The 21524-nt window shown below is 34.6% G+C and overlaps 1 protein-coding gene across 5 annotated transcripts in view; it reads right to left on the bottom strand.

The window, feature by feature from the left end:
• The window catches only part of NOVA1 (NOVA alternative splicing regulator 1), a 167939-nt gene that overhangs the window by 88629 nt on the left and 57786 nt on the right, over positions 1–21524 (bottom strand). The gene's annotated exons all lie outside the window — the stretch shown is intronic.

Raw genomic sequence — 21524 nt, 5'->3', positions numbered from 1 at the left:
GTACAATCTGCAGCCATAGTGTTAATTACCACAGAGACTGGGACTTGATCATCTAATTACTGCAGTGCCAGGCCCCAGAATCACTGAAAATGTAACAAACTTAGTGAGTATTTTTTCTAGCCTAAGGACCACAGCTCATGACTACCCAATGAACAGAAGTCCCTTTTACATGCATTGAGGGTTCGATCCCTGTGTCCAAAAGATTTCCTGGAGGAGGAAATGGCAGCCCACTCCAGTATTCTAGCTTGAAAAATTCCATGGATAAAGGAGCCTGGTGGGCTATAGTCCACAGGGTCACAAAGAGTTGGACATGACTGAGCATGCATGCATGCGAAAATGACAATTTACTTTTTAGTTCTGTTCCCCTGTATTCTAAATTCAGGATAAATCATAAACATACATTTCACCATCCAATATTAGTTTCAGATACAATGTAGCTCAATACAAAGGAATGTAAGAGCAACTCTTTACATGGTTCATTTGTCAGTAAACCAAGTGAGTAAGCACATATATATGTATATATTATTTCTAATACTATAAATATAACAAATTTAAATACTTTTTCATCTCTTTAAGAATTTTCTAAACAGTTCCAGAGCTTTTAAATAAATATACGTATTTTTGGTCTAGTTTTACAATTATCTCACTTAAAAATTATGCGAAGATTTTTTTTTTTATTTCTTCCTTTGGAGAAGACATTAAGTGTTTATACAGGTTTCTAAGCAACACCAGCTTTGAAACTGTAAGAGTGTTTGAATACAAAAGCAACTGATCCAAAGTTGTTATACTTTTGGAATTTAGTAACTGATGAAAAACAGAACCATGTTAGTCATCAATAACCCCACCCAGTTTGCAGAGTTAAAAATACAATCTCACATTTAACATCTCTCAAATCTGAGTTTTTACTGAGCGTATTTGGGTTGATTTCTCAATTAATACTGTCAAAAAACATTAATCCTGTCAAAAAACATTAATCTCGCATGTTAGCATATTATGAGGATTTCCACTGGGTAAATAATTAGCCAGCAAGCAATTTTTAAAAACTGATAAAAGACAAACAACAAGAAAAGGAAGAACTGTCTAATATTTCCAATACATAACTTAATGCAAACTAAAACTTCCAGATGAAAAGAACCTTGTCTTACAATGTAAACTTCTTTAATCCTGGTGTACTGCAATCCATGGGGTCACAAAGAGTCAGACACGATGAGCAACTGAACTGAACTGAGTAACACTTTGGATCTCAGAATCTCAAGTTAAAGAATCTCAAATAAAGTATGTGTTTATAATACTACCATATTCAAATGAATCCTGAGCAAGTACCCCTCTCCCCAAAGAAATATATTAACATTTTTCTCTGTAGAATAGAGAGCAGAATAAGAGTAAAGACAAAAAGGCTAGAGAATTGAGGGAAGCAGATTTAGATGAGAAGGCTGAGAGACTTGTTAAGAGGATCATATTACAACGACCTCAAGAGAACAAGCTTTAGACCACTTCAATATCAGAAGCTGCCTAGTGCATGTTAATCCAGTAATAAAAATACAAAATTACTCACATGGAAGCCACGGAACTATATTTTTTAACAATAAATCTCCTTGTTTTGAATATACTTTCCCATTATTGACATGTGTTGGTGTCTATGAGACAGTTTTCATAAATTAGCTGTCATTCCCATTATTGACTTGTGTTGATGTCTATGAAACACACAATTTCATGAATTAACTATCCCAGGTGATTGTTAATTAGCCATTCATTTACTGATAAATACAAACAGTTAAGGAAGTGTGAGAAGGAGAACGTGTGGATTTAGTATAAGCAAGAGTGATAATAAAATGGGAGAATGTGATTTCATTTTCTAATAACTTCACAGATAACTTTCAGACATGTTACTGTTATACGAAGTCATAATCATTTAGGGTGTGATAAGACAGAAATGTTTTATAAAGACTGTCATCCATCGTTTCCTGAATCTTGTTTTCCTTTTCTTCATTGTTAATATAGTAATGGGTCATTTGAATCTTTAAATAATAAGATACCGAATGCCTAAAGAAACTTCCTTTTTATATGGGAAATAGAAGAAGTTAGCAAAGTTATTTGTTGACTATAGAAAAAAACTCCTGTAGGAATTGGTCACATCTGTTTTATGGTTTGCAGCTGAGACATTCAACAAAAAATAAGTTGGCTGGTAATAAAAGTACAATAATTGTTAATGTAAAACAGACAGATGTTTTTCTCATTACACAGCACCAGACAGATGTATTCTGCTAAGAGTTGAAACTTTTAACAAAATTAAGCTGGTCTTAGTCCTCAGAATTTGAATGTGTTACTTTGAAATCAAGTATGTGTTAACTCACACAAATACGTTTTCCCTCCTAAAATGTGTATGGTAAATGATTTTTTGTTGTTATTTTTGCATTATACTTTCAAGGACACATAACTGTAGTTAATGACATTTGGGGTAAAATACTTCCGATAAAATTACTAATGTACTCTTCAGTTTGTAATACCCTCTTCTACAGAGTAAAATATTTATAATGCTTCTTTGCTTTATGGGTTTTTAAAATACTTCCTCTAACATTCAAATTTTCACCTTTTGTGGAATGATTACTTGAGTTATGTTCTTAGGTGTCTTCTTGGCTCTACCATATATGCAAAACCAAAGAAAATATTTTCACTTCATTGATTCCTTCACATTTTACATGGGAAGAAAAAGTGTCCCAAGTACATCTTGAAGAACTTACTTGGTATTTTGGGACATCATTATTATTCCAGAAGATGACCTATGACTGCTAGGTCATGTTGGCTGCTTTCGTAAATTAATTGAAAAAGGTCCTATATTTGACAGGAAGCACTGTGTTATTATTAAGCAATAACATCATAGCTGGGCCAAAAGAAAACTACCAGATTATACATGCATCATAATATTCCCATCAAACAAGAAGAAAATGGTCAGAAAAACCTGAAATATCTTATTCGAAAAGACAAAAATGAAATGCAGGTGCCACCAAAGTAAGCTTCTGTGTAGCTCGTTTGTTAGTCAAAGAAGAAAAGCATTTCACAATGAAGAGTAAATTAAAACTTGTCCAGAGAAAGCCAACTTTTAACCAAGGAGTTAATGCCAGTTGTTGTTTATCAAGGAAGTAATGTGGTTGATGGATAAGCTTCTATTAACAGTTGTGTGAAAAACTACAAGCAAGAATATTTTCAAAAAAGTTGTGAAATCATGAATTGATAACTTGCAGTACAATCTGGTTAGATGATTTACCACTGATAGTGGTAAAAATATGTGTGTGAGACCAAAAGAAACTTAGTAGCACAGATTTACAAAGCTTGTAAAGATATTAAGGCACTGAAACCTATGATTATTCATTATATTATTAAATCAGCAAATACCTTGTAAAATATATTTGAATCTATCATGTGTTACTGAACCAGTAGCTTCACGAGTTAAACTTCATTCACTCTGATAGACTTAATCATTACCAATTCTACGAATTTTTATCAGAAATAAAAGATGAACATCCTGATTTGCCCTACCATGTAACAGTTCAATAATTTAGCAGTGATAAAGTTTATTGGGATTTATTGAACTCCAGCCAGGATGAAATTTTTTCTGAATGAGAACAACGTCTGTGACTTTCAACCACTGTTACTGACACCAAATAGCTTTGAAAATTAGTTTTTGCTGCAGACTTTGAAATGTTTGTAATGAATTCAATTCAAGAGAGAGGGCAAAACAATACTTATATGCAAAACTTAAACTGCAGTCAAGTCATTTATACAACAACTAAGTTTCTGAATCACAAGTATATATTTCCCATGTTATCAACAATTAAAATGAGAAGTGAGAACTCAACCCCACATACATTGGCAGCAGGTGTATTTTCTGAGTTTAAACTACAGTTTCTGCAACATTTTTGTACTTCAATGCAGTGCAAAAAAGATATCTGTATTTCAAAGTCTAATTAACTGTACATTTGAGGAGCTTCCACCTAATCTTCAGTTGGCAATGATTAATGTAATATAATGACATGCTAAAAGCAAATTTTAAGGGAATAATGTGTTAAAATTCTATAAATGCCTCAGAAAAAATAGATATGCCCCCAAATTATCATATGCACCTAGATTAACATCAGTGTTTGGCACAACCTATCTGTGTGAAGAGATTTCATTTTCTAGAATGAAATATGTAAAATCTCATTCAAAATTAGCATGTACAGGTGGAAATTTACAACTGATTTGATAGGAATGCAGACTTTGAACCCTAAATAAGGAAAACATTATTTCCTTCTTTTCCCCAAAATTCTTTTCTTTAGATCTCTCTGTTGTTCTCCACTGCCACTGGTGTTGTTACTACTAGTAGTATTGTTTTAGACTGAATTCTGTCAACAAAAAATTGTGGAAATGTTTTCTGTTTTGTTGTATGATATCTATATAATATCCCTGATTTTACCTCTAGGTCTGCAAAGCCTAAAATATTAGCTTCCAACCCATTACAGAAAAAGTTTGCCAACTCCTGCTCTAATATGCCTACTTTCACCTAACAGGTTTTTCAATAAATATTTCCATATGACATCTTTATTTATATTTTATAAAAAAGAAAAATTAAAGGGAAAAGAAAACTCATTGTTTTTAAAGAATGAAATATTTACACAGACACGGATTACTTAAAACCAAAACAAAACAAATACAAGTCTAATATACAGAGAAAAGCACCAGTTTACTATTTTCTCATGCCATGTAACGCAAAAAAAAAAAAAAAAAGCTTAGCTCAAACCAAAAAAACAAAAACACATTTTTTGAGATGTAGTTCATGAGTCTGCTTTGTTTTTATTTCATAAGAGCAATTGGTTAAATAGTGATAAAAAGTCCTTAGAACTATACATAATTTTTAATGTTTAATATACTTTAACATTAACACTAATTTTGCTAAAACGTTGAGTTTATTGGTAAATTATAATTTTCATATATGTTAGGATAACACATCTAGTAAACTGATTTTAAGGCAAGCAATAAGTACATCATTAGGCAGAAAAAAACAATCAACTTAAAAATATGACCACTACGTGGAATATGTAATAGAATCCAGAAATTTTTCATCTAAATATCATCCTCTCCAAACTTCTGCAAAGCAAGAACTCTGAATATAACAGCCTTAGCAATAACCATAAAATCCAACCATATTTACTAATATTTTATGCCTGACAAGTACCAGATATCTATATGTACAAATTCATTTGCAAATGTTACCAATTTTTACTAAATACCACCAAAAACAGGAAATTCATTAATTTACAAAGGAGCTTTTCAAATTTTGTATGGGTATAGAAGCTAGAAATGATTTCTTATATAAACAAATACCAAATCTATCTTTAATTCCAAAAAAAAATCTCTTTTAGACTTCTCTTAATTAAATATTTAATTTAAATTTAACTTAAATTTGTTTCACACCAAAGTCAAGAATTAACTCAAGATGCATCATAAACCTAACTGCTAGGAGATAAAACAGTAGAAAACTAGACATTTGCAAAAGTTACTTAAGACACAAAAAGAAAAAGGCATAAAATAAAACATTTATTAATTGGACTTTTTAAAAATTAAAATGTTCTGCTCCTTAAAGGACACAAATAGGTAAATAAAAAGGCAATCCATAACATGGAAGAACATCTGACAAAGGACTTGTATCCAGAATATGTAAAAAGAACTGCTGTAACTTAAAAAGAAGCAAGCAAACAACCCAATACAAATGAGCAAAGGATGTGAAGATAGTTCACGAAAGAAAATATAGCAATGGTCAATAAGCACAAGAAAACCCATTAGGAATACTCAAGTTAAAACTACAATGAGATAAACTACACACAAATTACAATGGCTAAAATTTTAAAAGACTGAGACATCACCAAGTACTGGTAAATATGTAGACCAACTATAATGCTAATGCATTGGTGGAAAAATAGTCTGGCAGTTTCTTACAAAGTTTAATATTCCACCTGATCTAGATATTCTATTCCTAAGTGTTTAGTCACGAGAAATGAAACATATACCTGCAGATAGACTTGAACTTGGATGTTCATAGCAATCTTATTCCTTTCAAAATCTGAGAACAATTTAAGCCATCTGTCAAGGTGAATGAATTTTTTTTAAAAAAAACTATATATTCAGACAATGACCACTCCTCAACAACGCAAAGTAATAAATTACTTATACATGTAACAACAAGGATGAAAATATTATACAGGGCAAAAGAAACCCAGACACTTGGCTACTTATTTTATGATTCCATTTAAATAAAACTCTAAAAAGTCTAATTGATTCTACTGTAATAGAAAACAGAGCAGTGATTGTCAGTGGCAAGAGAGAATGAAGAAGGAACACTGTGGGTGGGGGTTGGGTAGTCCGGCAAGTATTACTTGGCGGTCCGGGGAAGTATTAGTATGAAATTTTTGGCATGAGGAAAATATATAGGCCCATGTGATGGTACTTACATGGGCTTACATAACTCACGTATGTAAGGCAACTGAATAGATACTTTGAAATCACCCTTATAAAACATCTTACAAGACTTTCAGATCTTTTGAGTGCAGAAGATATTTCATTTTGATATCCATACATCTTATGTGCTTGGTATACATTTGCTGAGAAATTTCTTCAAACAAATTTCAAACAAGATGTTTAAACTCCCACATTAATTTTTTTAATTTCACTTTTCCACTAAAGATTTACTTAAAAATATTACTAAATAAAATATGATCTTTTAGATCACCATTCATGCTATATGGTTCAAAATCTTAAAAGAATGTCATTTCTTCTCTCCTGGATAACTACCAGGTATGTACTGTAGTAGATAACCTTGGTTTCTAACAAACAAACTACCATTTGGATATTGATTTGCCTATTCCAGCCTTTCACATTAATGACAACCTGTCTAGAATACACTGCTGCTGCTGCTACGTCACTTCAGTCGTGTCCGACTCTGTGCGACCCCATAGACGGCAGCCCACCAGGCTCCCCCGTCCCTGGGATTCTCCAGGCAAGAACACTGGAGTGGATTGCCATTTCCTTCTCCAATGCATGAAAGTGGAAAGTGAAAGTGAAGTCGCTCAGTCGTGTCCAACTCCTAGCAACCCCATGGACTGCAGCCCACCAGGCTCCTCTGTCCATGGAAATTTCCAGGCAAGAGTACTGGAGTGGGTTGCCATTGCCTTCTCCACAGCTTCTAATATCTACCCATTATTTCTTCCTGGCCAGACCTAAATTCTAGCTGTAATTTTCTACTTAAAAGTCTCTCAAATCTTCCCATATTCCATTTTTATGCCTTGGTTTCTGCTGCCTATATTCATGATTAATGATGAAATTCTTATCAGAAGTTCTGCTTGACTGTTAATTTCTTCTTGTCTATTTCTTCTGTCTTGCTTCTAGCAAAATTAACTTTCTTTTTAGTACTATATGCTCATTGAGACTAAGAATCCTATATTCTTTATTTTTGTATGTACAGTACACCTGGCATCATGCTTAAGACATAGTAAGTATGGAACAATGTTCCTTTAGAATCTTCATGGAAAGGAAAACTTGCCTGTGACAATGTAAATTTTCAAAACTGATTCAAAAATTAATTAACCAAAGAAATTTAAAAATCTGTCAAAACTATATTCAAATAAACTTTGAGGGCAGATTGTTTGTGCAGTCTTTCAAACTTAAAATGAAGAGATAATTATCAAGCTATAATAACTATTTTAGCCTAAAGAAAAAAATACAATACCTTTAAATTCATTTTATTAGCTAGCATATCTCTGATATCTCATATGGAAAAGGAAGCTATACACAAAGGATAATACACAAAAAATGAAACATATTTACTAATGTTAATATTTCAAAAATCATAAATAAAGGACTGGTAAATTAGTCCAGCAATGTATTGAAAAACTGATACACTATGGTCAAATAGAATTTAATCCAAAATACAAATGAGGGTTAATACTGGGTTGTAAATAAATATAACAAATATGTCAAATGAGTAGGGGGTGAGAGGAAATAATGAACAAATCACTTCCCAGGATTAGAAAAAAGTACCTATCCTAAACTATGAGCAAATATGATAAATAAAATGAAAATATTTGGGGCATCTATATTAAAAACTAAAAGCAGTAAAAAGGCAGAAGTAGAAACAAGAGGTATAAAGTTAGCACTATAAAACACAGAAAAAGTTCTGATTACTTATCAGTTTTATGACTATCTAGGAAATAAACGAAATACAACTACACTTAATACAGTTGTTGAATAATATGGGAAAAAGCAAAATAGTACAGAAAATCAAGAATTTTCTTATATGTGATAGAGTGAATTATTGCCTCCTGATGAGTACCCACATTGTAATCTCTAGAACTACAAATGTCCTTCTAAACTTGTATATGTTATTAAAGATCTTGAGATGAGCTGAGTATCCCAGATTACCTAGATGTTCCTCAAATATAATCAAAGGGTTCTCATAAGAAAGAGATAATGTCAAAGGAGGTTGAAGATGTGATGACAGAAGCAAGATGTTGGCTTGATTCAAGGAGGAAAGCACACAGCCTCCAGAAATTAGAAAAGGGAAGAAAAGGGGTTCTCCTCTACAGGCTCCACAGGAACCAATCAATATTTTGACTTAGCCCAGTGAAATTTACTTTGGACTTCTGGCCTCCAGAACTGTAAAAGAATAAATGAATCTGTGTTTTTTTAAGACAGAAAATTTGTGGTAATTGTTCTAGTGACCACAGAAAACCAAGAACTAAAATAATCACTTAAATATATAAATGAAAACAAATTTTGAAAAAGCAACTAGGAATGACCTTAAATTAAATAAACATCTAGGAATGACTTTAAATGAAATGTACTGGACATCTTAACAGAAAAAAAAAAAAAAACTTCGCTAAGACAGAAAAGAAAACTGATCTGACCTCATATATGTAATTCTAGATATTATAATACCTTATATAAATAATATAATAATTTTAACAAAATTTCACAAGAAGAAAAAACAAGGATGGTATATTTGAGAAGGCTACTTGACAAAGTGATTCTAAGTTCATGAGAAAAATAATCATAACAAAAACCAGGATAGTTTTAAAAATAAGAGATAGCAAAATCAGATAATTATTACTCTAGTAGATAATGCAAAATAAAGAAATGTTATAAATCAATATTATATAAAATAAGAATTAATGTAACAATGGACTAGAATAAAAAAATCTTTCTCCCAAAACCCTGGAATATATAAAAATTTAGCATGAAACTAGAAAATACCATTACTCTAAAATGATATGGCTGGCATAACTAAAGAAAATACAGTGAGAACTTTTCCTACAAAATACTTTACAATAAGTTTGATATAAATAAGAGTTGGAACTATCAAAATTTAGATTAAACCTAAGTGACCATATATACAACCTCAGTAGGAGAAAAGTTATTTAAACACAGACATGAAGGATAAAGGAAAGGTTGACAGAGATGACCATACGACAACAATATGATAATCATTTTATACACTTTAGGGAGAGGGCACAGAAGGAAAGAGACAGGCCAAGATTTTAAGAGCACAGAGTTACGGGGAACTGGAAAATACCATGAGAAACAGACAAGGCGTAAATTAATACTAGGGCTGGGACATGATTTCAATTTCCTGAGGTATAATTTAGCGGTGAATATTCAAATATCTTTGGATAAGGAAATGGCAACCCACTCCAGTATTCTTGCTTGGAGAATCCCACGGACAGAGGAGCCCAGCAGGCCATAGTCCACAGGGGTTGCAAAGAGTTGGACACAACTGAGCACAATACATTCAAATATCTTAAACTATCATACATACTTCCATGATGCACTACTCTGTGTTCAGTAATTTATCATAACGGAACAATCATAATTTTTATTTTTGTGTGAACACAAAACTTAAACGGTAATATTAACTATGTCTATATTTTAAAAAAAAGTATATATTTACAGATGCCTAAGATGGGATATTCTGTAGACATTAAAAAGATCATATTTGTGAAAAATTAAGAATATGCACATGGCACAATATCAATTGAAAAATGATAAAAAGCTCTCTATACAGTATGGTCTCTGTTTTATAAATAACTGTGTATTAAGACTAGAAGAAAGCACATACATTTATAAGAACTAGTTTTATCTTTAAACCTTTCCTTAATTCATAAAAATAAATCACAATTTTATATTCAGAAACATATCAGAATACAGGAAAATGGAAGAGCTCAAGACGAAAAAGCTGTTCCTTTTCTTCTAAAAGTAATGAAAATGTCCTATAGGAAAAATGCTTCATTGGAACTCCCCTAGTGGTCCAATGGCTAAGACTCAGCTCTCCCCATATAGGGAGCCTGGGTGTGACCCCTGGTCAGGGAACTAGATCCCACACGCCACAACTGCAAGTTTGCACGCCACAGCCAAAGATCCCCATGCTGCAACTAAAGATCCTGCATGCTGCAAAGAAGACTGAGGATCTCTCATGCCACACCTAAGACCTGGTGCTGCCAAATAAGTCAATGCTTTTGTAAAAAAGAAAAATGCTTCACTGATGTGACTCCATGAAAATATAAAATTCTTTAGAAAAATACGATATAAAAAAAGAAGACAACTGACAGAAGGGAAAAACACAAAAGGCTGATATCCTTATATTATCCATTCAACAAATATACTAATTTGGTCTGACAATACTCTATCCCTGAGGGTATAGCAGTGAGCAAATCAGAGTAGGTACCTGCCCCCATTGTTCTTTCATTCTCATTGGAAAGGACAGGCAATAAGTAATGAATAACTTCAGACAGTGATAAACGTTACAAAGACCATAAAAGATTGTGGAAACACACAAACAAACAAAAAACCCAGAGGCAATAACATGATGGTATATGAAAGGGGAAAGAGGGAAGCTACATTAGAAAGCTGAGAACAGTTCCTCTAAGGAGCTGACATCTGAGCTAAAACATGAATGATGAGACACAGTCAACCACATAAAGATTTGAGGAAGAGGGATCCAGAAAATGAATAACCACAAGTGCAAAGGCCATGAGGCAAGACAAAGATTAGCCTGTTTGAGAAGTGGCTGAAGTGTCTTGAACATAAAGGGTAGTGGGGAGACTGAAACACAATGTTATCAAGAAATATCAAGGCTAAATCATGTTGGGACCTTTAAATCATTATAGGAAGTTAACACGGTGTTTCAAAACAATAAGAAAGATATTAACATCCCCAAACAAACAAGGCTAGAAACAATTTACAACTGAAAAAATACAACTGATCAATCAATACACATATTAACATGTCAATCTCACTAGTAATCAAAGTTAAGCAAATTAAAATAGCAACATACAATTATTTACCTTTCACACTGTCAAGCCATCACAAATCATTTTTAATATATAATGGCAGTGAGGTGAGAAAACAACAAGATTGTTATTTATGCTAGCAAAAACAAGGGAAAAAAACTAAGTAATCAAAAATAGAGGTGTAATCTAAATAAATTATGGTACATTTCTGTCATGGAAAAGTGTGTCCATTAAATTACAATTTCACAGAATATTTAGTATTTATGTCTGATACTGTTGATTGCTGCTGCTGCTGCTGCTTAGTCACTTCAGTCGTGTCCGACTCTGTGCGATCCCATAGGCGGCAGCCCACCAGGCTCCCCCGTCCCTGGGATTCTCCAGGCAAGAACACTGGAGTGGGTTGCCATTTCCTTCTCCAATGCATGAAGTGAAACGTGAAAGTGAAGTCGCTCAGTCGTGTCCAACTCCTGGCTACCCCACGGACTGCAGCCTACCAGGCTCCTCAGTCCATGGGATTTTCCAGACGAGAGTACTGGAGTGGGGTGCCATTGCCTTCTCCGGATACTGTTGATTACACTATTTCTAATTCATTCACAGATTCTAACAGTGCTCCTCTAAAATGTCATTTCTACAGCAAAAAGCCTTAAGCCACCATAAGTTCAGAGACTACTGCAATAACTTCCTAATAATTACTTCTTTCTAGCCCCTTGTCCCTTCCCTTGTTAATCTATTACAGCAGTTGATTTCCTCAGTGCTAATCATCATAACACATTCACATTTTATATTCACATTTTAACTACAAAGAAATTCTCATTACAGTGGCCCATGTGAGCTGGCTCCTGTGTTATAAACATCACCTTTTGCCTCTAACAATGTTCAACACACACAGCATTTGTGTCTGTGCTCTGAACCTGCCAAAACACATTCAGACCCAAAGACTTCTGTCCTTGCTATTCCTGATATCTATAATGTGATTTTCTTCCTCCTAATTATTTAGTGAAAGTCACCTGGTCATGTTTGACTCTTTGTGACCCCAACCCCATGGACTATATAGTACAAGGAATTCTCCAGGCCAGAATACTAGAGTGGTGTCATTCCCTTCTACAGGGGATCTTCCCAACCGAGGCATCAAACCCAAGACCCAGGTACTGCAGGCGAATTCTTTACCATCTGAGCCACCAGGGAAGCCCAAGAATACTGGACTGGGTTGCCTATCCATTCTCCAGGGGATCTTCCTGACCCAGGAATCGAACCAGGGTCTCCTGCATTGCAGGTGGATTCATTACCAGCTGAGAGCTCAATTTAAATATCCCTTCTTTTAGTACAGCCACTACAGAGAACAGTGTGGAGATTCCTTTAAAAAACTGAAAATAGAACTGCCATACAACCCAGAAATCCCACTGCTGGGCATACACACCGAGGAAACCAGAATTGAAAGAGACACATGTACCCCAATGTTCATCACAGCACTGTTTACAATAGCCAGGACATGGAAGCAACCTAGATGTCCATTGGCAGATGAATGGTACATATACACAATGGAATATTACTCAGCCATTAAAAAGAATGCATTTGAATCAGTTCTAATGAGGTGGATGAAACTGGAGCCTATTATACAGAGTGAAGTAAGTCAGAAAGAAAAATATCAATACAGTATACTAATGCATATATATGGAATTTAGAAAGATGGTAACAATGACCCTATATTCGAGATAGCAAAAGAGACACAGATGTAAAGAAGAGACTTTTGGACTCTGTGGGAGAAGGTGAGGGTGGGATGATTTGAGAGAATAGCATTGAAACATGTATATTATCATATGTGAAAAAGATCACCAGTCCAGGTTTGATGCATGAGACAGGGTGCTCAGGGCTGGTTCACTGGGATGACCCAGAGGGATGGGATGCCGAGGGAGGTGGGAGGGGGGTTCAGGATGGGGAACACATGTACACCCATGGCTGATTCATGTTAATGTATGGCAAAAACCACTACAATATTGTAATTAGCCTCTAATTAAGAATAAATAAATAAATATCCCTTCTTTGACGAGGTCTCCTCTTGCTATCCTAGGTAAAGTATACTCCCGCTCAACACTTTTTATCACATGCACTTAGTTCCTTCAGAGTACGTGTGCATGTGTGCCCAGTCATTTCAGTCATGTCCAAATTTTTGCAGCCTCCATGGACTGTAGTCCACCAGGCTCCTCCGTCTGTGGGATTCTCCAGGCAAGAATATTGGAGTCGTCGGTTGCCATGCCTTCCTCCAGGAGATTTTTCTGACCTACAGATTGAACCCATGTTTCTTACATCTCCTACATTGGCAGGCGGGTTCTTTACACACTAAGCCACTCAGGAAGCCCTCCTTCATAGTATTTAAGCCTATCTGAAATTATGTATTTATTTGGAGTTACACGTCTTCTACTTTATTTAGAAGAATATAAGCTCCACTAGAGCAGAGACTTTATGTATTCCCAGCATACAGGACAGTGTCAAGAGAACAGGACTACAAAATAAACATTTATCAAATAAATGAATGAAGATGAGAATAGAACATTGTATGTGTTGTGTGTGTGCTAAGTCGCTTCAGTCGTGTCCAACTCTTTGTGACCCTGTGGACTGCAGCCTGCCAGACTCCTCTGTCCATAGGATTCTCCAGGCAAAAATACTAGAGTGGGTTGCCATTTCCTTCTCCAGGGGATCTTCCAAACCCAGGGATTAAACCCACATCTCTATGTTTCCTGCATTGGCAGGCAGGTTCTTTACCACTAGCGCCACAGAATATTATATAAATAACAGAATACTAGTTATATTAAGCTTACTAAGTGACACGTACGTGTGTGCTCAGTCGCTTCAGTCATGTCCAACTCTTTGCGACACTATGGACTGTAGCCCACCAGGCTCCTCTGTCCACGGGATTCTCCAGGCAAGAATACTGCAGTGGGTTGCCATGCCTACCTCCAGGGGATCTTCCCAACCCAGGGATTGAACCCATGTCTCCTGTGACTCCTGCATTGCAGGCGAATTCTTTACCACTGAGACACTGGGAAAGTCCCAGTAAGTTACACACAAACCATCAATAGGTATCATAAAATATGTAGGATATAAAAGCAACATGTGTGTGTGTAAATAAGGATACAGTATTAGTTGCTCAGTCATGTCCAACTCTTTGAGTCCCCATGGACTGTAGCCCACCAGACTCCTGTGTCCATGGGATTCTCCAGGCAAGAATACTGCAGGGTGTTGCCATTCCCATCTCCAGAGGATCTTCCAGACCCAGGGATTGAAACTGGGTCTCCTGTATTTCAGGCAGATTCTTTACCACCTGAGCCACTACATATATCAATGTTAATAAAAACATGGGTGAAACTGGAAAATAGATTACGAAACATATATAAACTTCAAATTTTATTTTCATAAAAGACAAAAAAATAAACTGTTTTGAAAATTTATCATATTCAAAGAAATAACTGAGAAACTGAAATATTAAAAGCAAATTTATAAAATTAAGAGCTCATGTATATACACGTTTGTGTGTAGACAGATAACAGACATATGTAGATAAAGATATACACACATACTACTAAAAGAAAGAGGAAAAGAATGAGAAAAGAGGATTATATTAATCAAAATATTCAATACTATAGACTGAATATTTTTAAGATAAGAGGTCATCTTATTTCTATATAACACTAACATTCATTTGAAAATTTTTATGATATTCTAAAAAACCAGAAAAAGCCCATAATTCAAATTCAATCTAACCTGAAATGACAGTACCTTCATAATGAAAACCTTCATAAACTAGTGATTATCTTCAAAGACTATAAGAAGAAAAAGCAAAGGGGGAAAAAATAAGCTACCTATAAAGCTCTAGTACAGGAAGCACAGAAATAATTTTTGAAGTTCTAAAAATGCCTTTTATCTAAAAAATGCCAAAAATAAAAAATGAGAAATGACTATACATTATAATCTAAAAAATGAATATTATCAATGACCAAGATAAACAATGGCTGCCAAAATAGTGAAAATATTCTCAATTTAAACACAGAAAAAGGGAACATTCAATTGCCTCCTAGAGAACAATGGACTTCCTACAAAGCCTCCACTGAAAAATATGATGTGAAATTATTTCTACTCTTTTTTCCTATTAAAATCTTCCAATTCAGTTTTCCTTTACTGACTCAATTTCCTGGTACTTAGGACAAGGCTGCTATTTTGGTTTTGTTTTCTATACATGTGTGATTGCTTATCTGCCTAGAATAGTCCTGCGTTACTTCATTTGATTGTATCACATATCTGGCAGGAGCTTCACATTTGGCATGTAGGTGTCCACAGGTGATGTGGGAACAGGCTGAAAAGGCATATGGTAAGCAATCCATGCATGTTCTTGGGTATCACTCTTCTTAGGAGGCCACTGTATTTTACTAGAATAAATCAGATCCACAGTGGAACTGGGAATTGAGTTGACTTTTGTAAGATTTCAAAAGAAGACTGCTTCCCATTTGTATTACGTATGTCTAAAAGAAGGACTAATGTAAAATGACATTACATATGTCAAAAAAAGGGACTAATGTAAGAAAAGAACTCACGTATTAGTTGCTTTCCGCTAAAAATATTTTCTCAAATTGCACGTGACTCTTTATTTTTAAAATGGGATCAAAGAAAAAAAAGCAATTTAGTGTATAGGCTGTAACAGGAGTTTACAAACTAGCACATATATTAGCATATGGCCAGGGAAATTTGTTTTCACATAATTAGTACCAGGGGATTTCTTCAGTGGCTCAGGGTAAAGAATCTGCCTGCAATGCAAGAGACGCAAGTTCCATCCCTGGGTTAGGAAGACCAGGAGGAGGGCGTGGCAACCCACTCCAGTATTCTTGCCTGGAAAATCTCCTAGACAGAGGAGCCTGGAGGGCTACAGTCCACAGGGTAGCAGAGTCAGAGACGACTGAAGCAACTGAACACACAAACAATTAGTACCAAATCAAGTGTTCCTTCTAGATTATTGTTTAGAATTCATTTAAGGTACTTTCCTGGTACTATAGGAAGGAATTTCACGTAGGTGGAATAATGTGTGACTGATTTGAAATGTGGGACTGACCTATGTTTCAGTAATCCATTCAACATTTTTAAGAGTTATAAATCAAGAATCAACCATCTCACAATAAATTGAGTGAGTTCAGAAAGAATTTACTGAGAATATTCTCTATGGAAATCACAAATGTTCATAATATGTGGCATCTACTCTCAAAGAAAACATAATAGAAAGATAAAACTAGTAAAATCTTAGTAAGTGGTAACTAATGAACTGGAGTTTTATCAATAAATATAGAATGAAATATATTGATTCAAGGCATCTTAAAAGCAAACAATGAGAATCTGGAAATAAGTAGGATGATATTCAAATCAAAGGAGAGGAGGGCAGTAATATTTGACCCTGGATCATAGGTTTACTGTGAAGCATAGCAAGAATGATTGAGGTCACGAGGCAGAATCGATAACGGAGAACTAAAGATTTGGTTTGGTTTCAGACATGCTGAATATGTCATAACCTGCACACTATAGGAAAATATGGAGTCAAAATTTCAAAAAAGAAATATAAAAAGTAACTATCAATTAATGACCACTTTTCTTATTATTTGCATTTATATTCATAACATGAGTAAGGTATTATATATTAGATTAGATCACTATCTGAGTTTAGGGATAAAATAAAGAGGTAACTTTCTAATGAATTCTAAAGTTCATTATTTTTCAATTTTTAACATTTTACTTGACCCACTAAAACAGGGTTTCTATATTAAAGTCCTATACAATATCACAATCAAAAAACAGAGCCACTTAAAAGGGAAAATAAACCAAAATGACAAATTTTTTAAAAAGTATGTTTTAGATAGTATATTTCAAAAAACTATACTATATTTCTAAGTACTGATTTTCCTATTTGATGACTGGTGGCTATATATACCAGATACTTCCTAAAAATTTCCTAAATTTTACTTTTCCCAAGTATGTTCACAAAAACTTACAAAAACAGAAATTTGTTCTTTCTAGTATCAAACTTCCATCATACAGCAATATTCACCTCAGCTAAGTAAAAAATACAAAATAATTTTAAGAATTTTATTAAGTAGAATGTTTAAATTACTTCAATGGTTGGGAAAAGAGTAAATTAGCAGGAAAAGCTTCTTGGTACCTAAAACTAAGATGCAATCAGTCATATTTTATAGTTTGTTCCCTCTTATGAAGCACAAATACACAAGTTTATTGGTGTAAGAAATATGACTTCAAACAAGTAATCCCATGTACTATAATTTCTTGCATCAATACTGCTTGAAATTCAACTGATTATGAGATTTGTCATATTTACCATTTCAGCTAACATAAAGGTTAGAATGTCCATTCACCAAGATTCCTAGGTTAGGAAGTGTTAACTGATAAAAGTCAGAAATTAAAAGTTAAAGTGTAATCAGTTATATTGGTGAAAGTTAGTAAATAAGGTAAAAATCTTTGAAATTTTCAATGAGATAATCCATATGTAATAGCAATGTGGAAATAAGGAGCAAAAAATTACTGGGATATTTTATTGATAATTGATTTAACTTCTCTCAAACTCTGATGATCTGATTTGAAGAGAACACATTTTTTTTTCTCTCTCTTTTACTTTTTTAGTATACTATCTACATTTATTTGGGAGATTCCAGGAAAAATATATTTTTAAACATATAAGGAATTTTTCAATTATTTGTACTTACAATGCCATTTTGACTTCTCACTTCTCTAATTATCACCTGACCATATGATAATAATATGTACCTGACCATACATATTAAAGAATCCTACTTTTAGCTAAATTTCAGCAATAAAGATTGCATTAAATTATTATGGTAAGGAATAGCAGAAATTCAATGTTACATCTCAAGCTGTTTAAGTCAACTTTTGTACAGTAATCACTCAAAATAATAATCCATTAAAGTATGATTGAAATAGCACTTTACTCTCAACAAATACAGCTTCAATTTAATTTTCTGTTATAGGTGTACTACTCTCGTAACCAAAGCTCTTGGAGACCAATAGTTTGATTTTTCACCATTTCTGACCATATTTTTTGATACAATCTGAAAACTTGAGGAATTTAAAATAAGAAAAGAAAATCCTATAATAGAAAGAATTTTCTTTCAATCTGAACCCCCTTGGATATCCTTATTTAATCACCACTGACCCCATCAACTGTAATAAAACAAGAAAGAAAAATAAAGAAATGCAAGGAAACTGGAAGATCAACTGAGCCAAAACAGAACTAAATCTAAAATGCACTTGCCTAAGAGTGAATAAAAGGCAATACCATTAGCTTAAAAAAATTAGAGGCATAAAAATAATTCTTTCACCCTCAAATATTTTTAGATCAAGGATATAAATGAATAAATAAAAATATTAGTATGAATTACTCAACAATAGTATTATAAACTCTGATCTCAATGTTCAGAAGAGATTCATAAATTCAGCAAATAATACACTGAATATATTACAGAAAGGAAGTAAGAGATTCACCAAGAAAGAAGTCAGTGGTTGTCTCAAAAATGCTCACACTCTAGTAGGAAGATAGACATTTTTATAGGCAATACACTAATATCATAAACAAAGTACTAGTGAGAGCAAAGAACACACTAGAGAAAAGCACTTATTCTAACTGCCAAGAGCAGTAAAGACTTCACCTAAATTGGGCATCGAAGACCAAGTAAGATTCGACCAGAAGGAAAAGGTAAAAAGAATACCCCTAAGTCACAAAATAGCTTAAGACAAGGCATGGGACAACAGACATGGATGAACATTCATAGATATGCCAGCTGCTCACAAGGGCCTCAGTGTAGGTGATTTAAAAGGATGCTAAAATGTGAGTTTTTCTGTGTTTTCACTTTCAGCTAAGGATCCAAAGCTGAGAACAATAGGTTCCAAGTACAAGAGCGGAGATGACACATCATCTATGCAACACCTGGAAAGATGGGGGCCATAAACTGCTCATGTATCCCTTAGTCTATCATTCACATAAAAAAACAAAAGCATCTATTGGAGAAGGGGAGTTAATAAATTGTTTGAGGAAGAAACAGAACTATGATTCACTCAGATTTTGCCCTATGCCCTTTAGAATACAGGACACTTCATGAATGGAACAGGAACTGGAATTAGGGCTGAAACAAAATCTAAAGGCAAGGGGGCAAGATGATCTCACTCTGGGCTACCACCTTGGAAATGGCCCAGAGCTCCATTCCAGAGTTTATGGACTCAAGAAACATTTTTCCATAGGACAAATAAGGATACTGGGAAAGAAACTAGTCCTGAGCCATTTTTAAAGAAAGTCTACCCAAAGGACTACAAAAGGAACAAGATAATACCAGAAGTAGAGGCTAGAGGTAGACCAGAAAGTCAGAGACTAAGGAAGGTAGTCAAACAAAGTATTGAATTCTAACCGGGTTATCCTCAAGCAGCAGGAATCCTTGATAAACCCCTCAAAACCAAGAGAAAGATCCCATTCAGATTTCCAACATACCTTTACTACCAATTAGTAATTCTCTATTTCTGATGTTCAAACTTTGGAAGACCCAGGACCTGCACAGTGAGTAGGGAGGGAAAATAAGAAAAAAGAAGTTGAGAGCTGCTGAGAAGCTGCTGTGTAGCACAGGGAGCCCAGTGTGGTGCTCTGTGGTGACCTGGAGGGATGGGATGCAGGGAGGGATGGAATACAGGTACAATTATGGCGGATTTGCATTGTTGTATGGCAGAAACCAATACAACATTGTAAAAAAATTTAATATTTAATAAAACTAAAAAATAGAAAAGAAAGTCTACTAGTTGACATGTCCTGTTCCCCTTTCCCACTCAGATTTTTAAGCCTGCTTTGAGTAAGGTTGATATAAGGGAGAAATTTTACATAGGATGAGAGTTTGGAGAAGGAAATGGCAACCCACTCCAGTGTTCTTGCCTGGAGAATCCCAGAGACAGGGGAGCCTGGTGGGCTGCTGTCTTTGGGGTTGCACAGAGTCAGACACGACTGAAGCAACTTAGCAGCAGCAGCAGCAGCAGCCTGTTTTTATATTGCCTGAAAATTAAGACTACTTCACAATGCCAAAGAGTGAGAAAAGAAGGAATAAAAGGAGAAAAAAATAAAAGGAGAGAGAGAGAAGCACAAGAGGAAGAGAAAGGAAGAAGAGCAAATGCATGGCAGAACAAAGATAGGTTCTTGAAAAGCATTAAGATATGGAAAAAATAATATTCAGAGTTCAAATTTTATATTCAGTGACAGAAAAGAATAAAGTAACTTTCTGCTTGCACCCTGATGAGTTCATCTCTTTTAATAAACCCATAGAGAGTGGCAAATGGTGGGCAAAGTAGTCTGATTATAAGGTTCAAATTTTGATTTAATTATTGTGAAGTCTGAAATCTATAAATATAGACAACTTTAAGTTATTTTTTAAAGTCATATAATCATCTAAGCATATATATACTGTGAATCTGTTTAGGGAGAACCTATATTTATTTATAAAATGTTCACTCATGTTCTGAGTTGCAGAAACTCATCAGTATTAGGGAAAAGAAGTTAAAGGCAAATTCCACCTTCATGAGTTTACAGAAAATGAAAGGGTTAGTCACTCCGTCATATCCAACTCTCTGAGACCCCATGGACTGTAGCCTGCCAGGCTCCTCTGTCCATGGGATTTCCCAGACAAGAAAACTGGAATGGGCTGCCAATTCCTTCTCCAAGAGGTCTTCCTGACCCAGGGATCGAACCTAGGTCTCCTGCATTGCAGGCAGATTCTTTACCAACTGAGCTAACAGAGAAGCGAGACAGAGGAAACAGACAAGTACATGTATTACCTTACACATAATAACTGCTAGAACAGGAAGAAGCAAAGCCTACAGGATCATATACAATGAAAGTATAAAGGATGAAGAAGTAGGAAACACCTCAGTTAAGGAGAAATTAAAGTTATGTCCATAGGATTAGGTTGAGTTACACAGCTGATGGGAGCCTAGGATAAAGGGGTATGTGAGTGGCTGGAAAGAATGTTGCAGGCAGGCAAAGGCACAATGAAAGCATGGCATATTCTGGGAATTATAAGAAGTTCAGTATCAATCAAGCAAGCAATCAGTACATGCAGGAAGAAATAAAGTTGAGCCAGTTCACATGCCTGGACAGGGAATTTGGATTTTATC

The sequence above is a fragment of the Bos grunniens genome, chromosome 21 (genome assembly GCF_055505025.1).
Source record: "Bos grunniens cultivar Pamir isolate PY7600 chromosome 21, Bosgru_T2T1.0, whole genome shotgun sequence".
NCBI lineage: Eukaryota > Metazoa > Chordata > Mammalia > Artiodactyla > Bovidae > Bos > Bos grunniens.
This window is presented reverse-complemented; position numbering and strand designations above follow the sequence as displayed.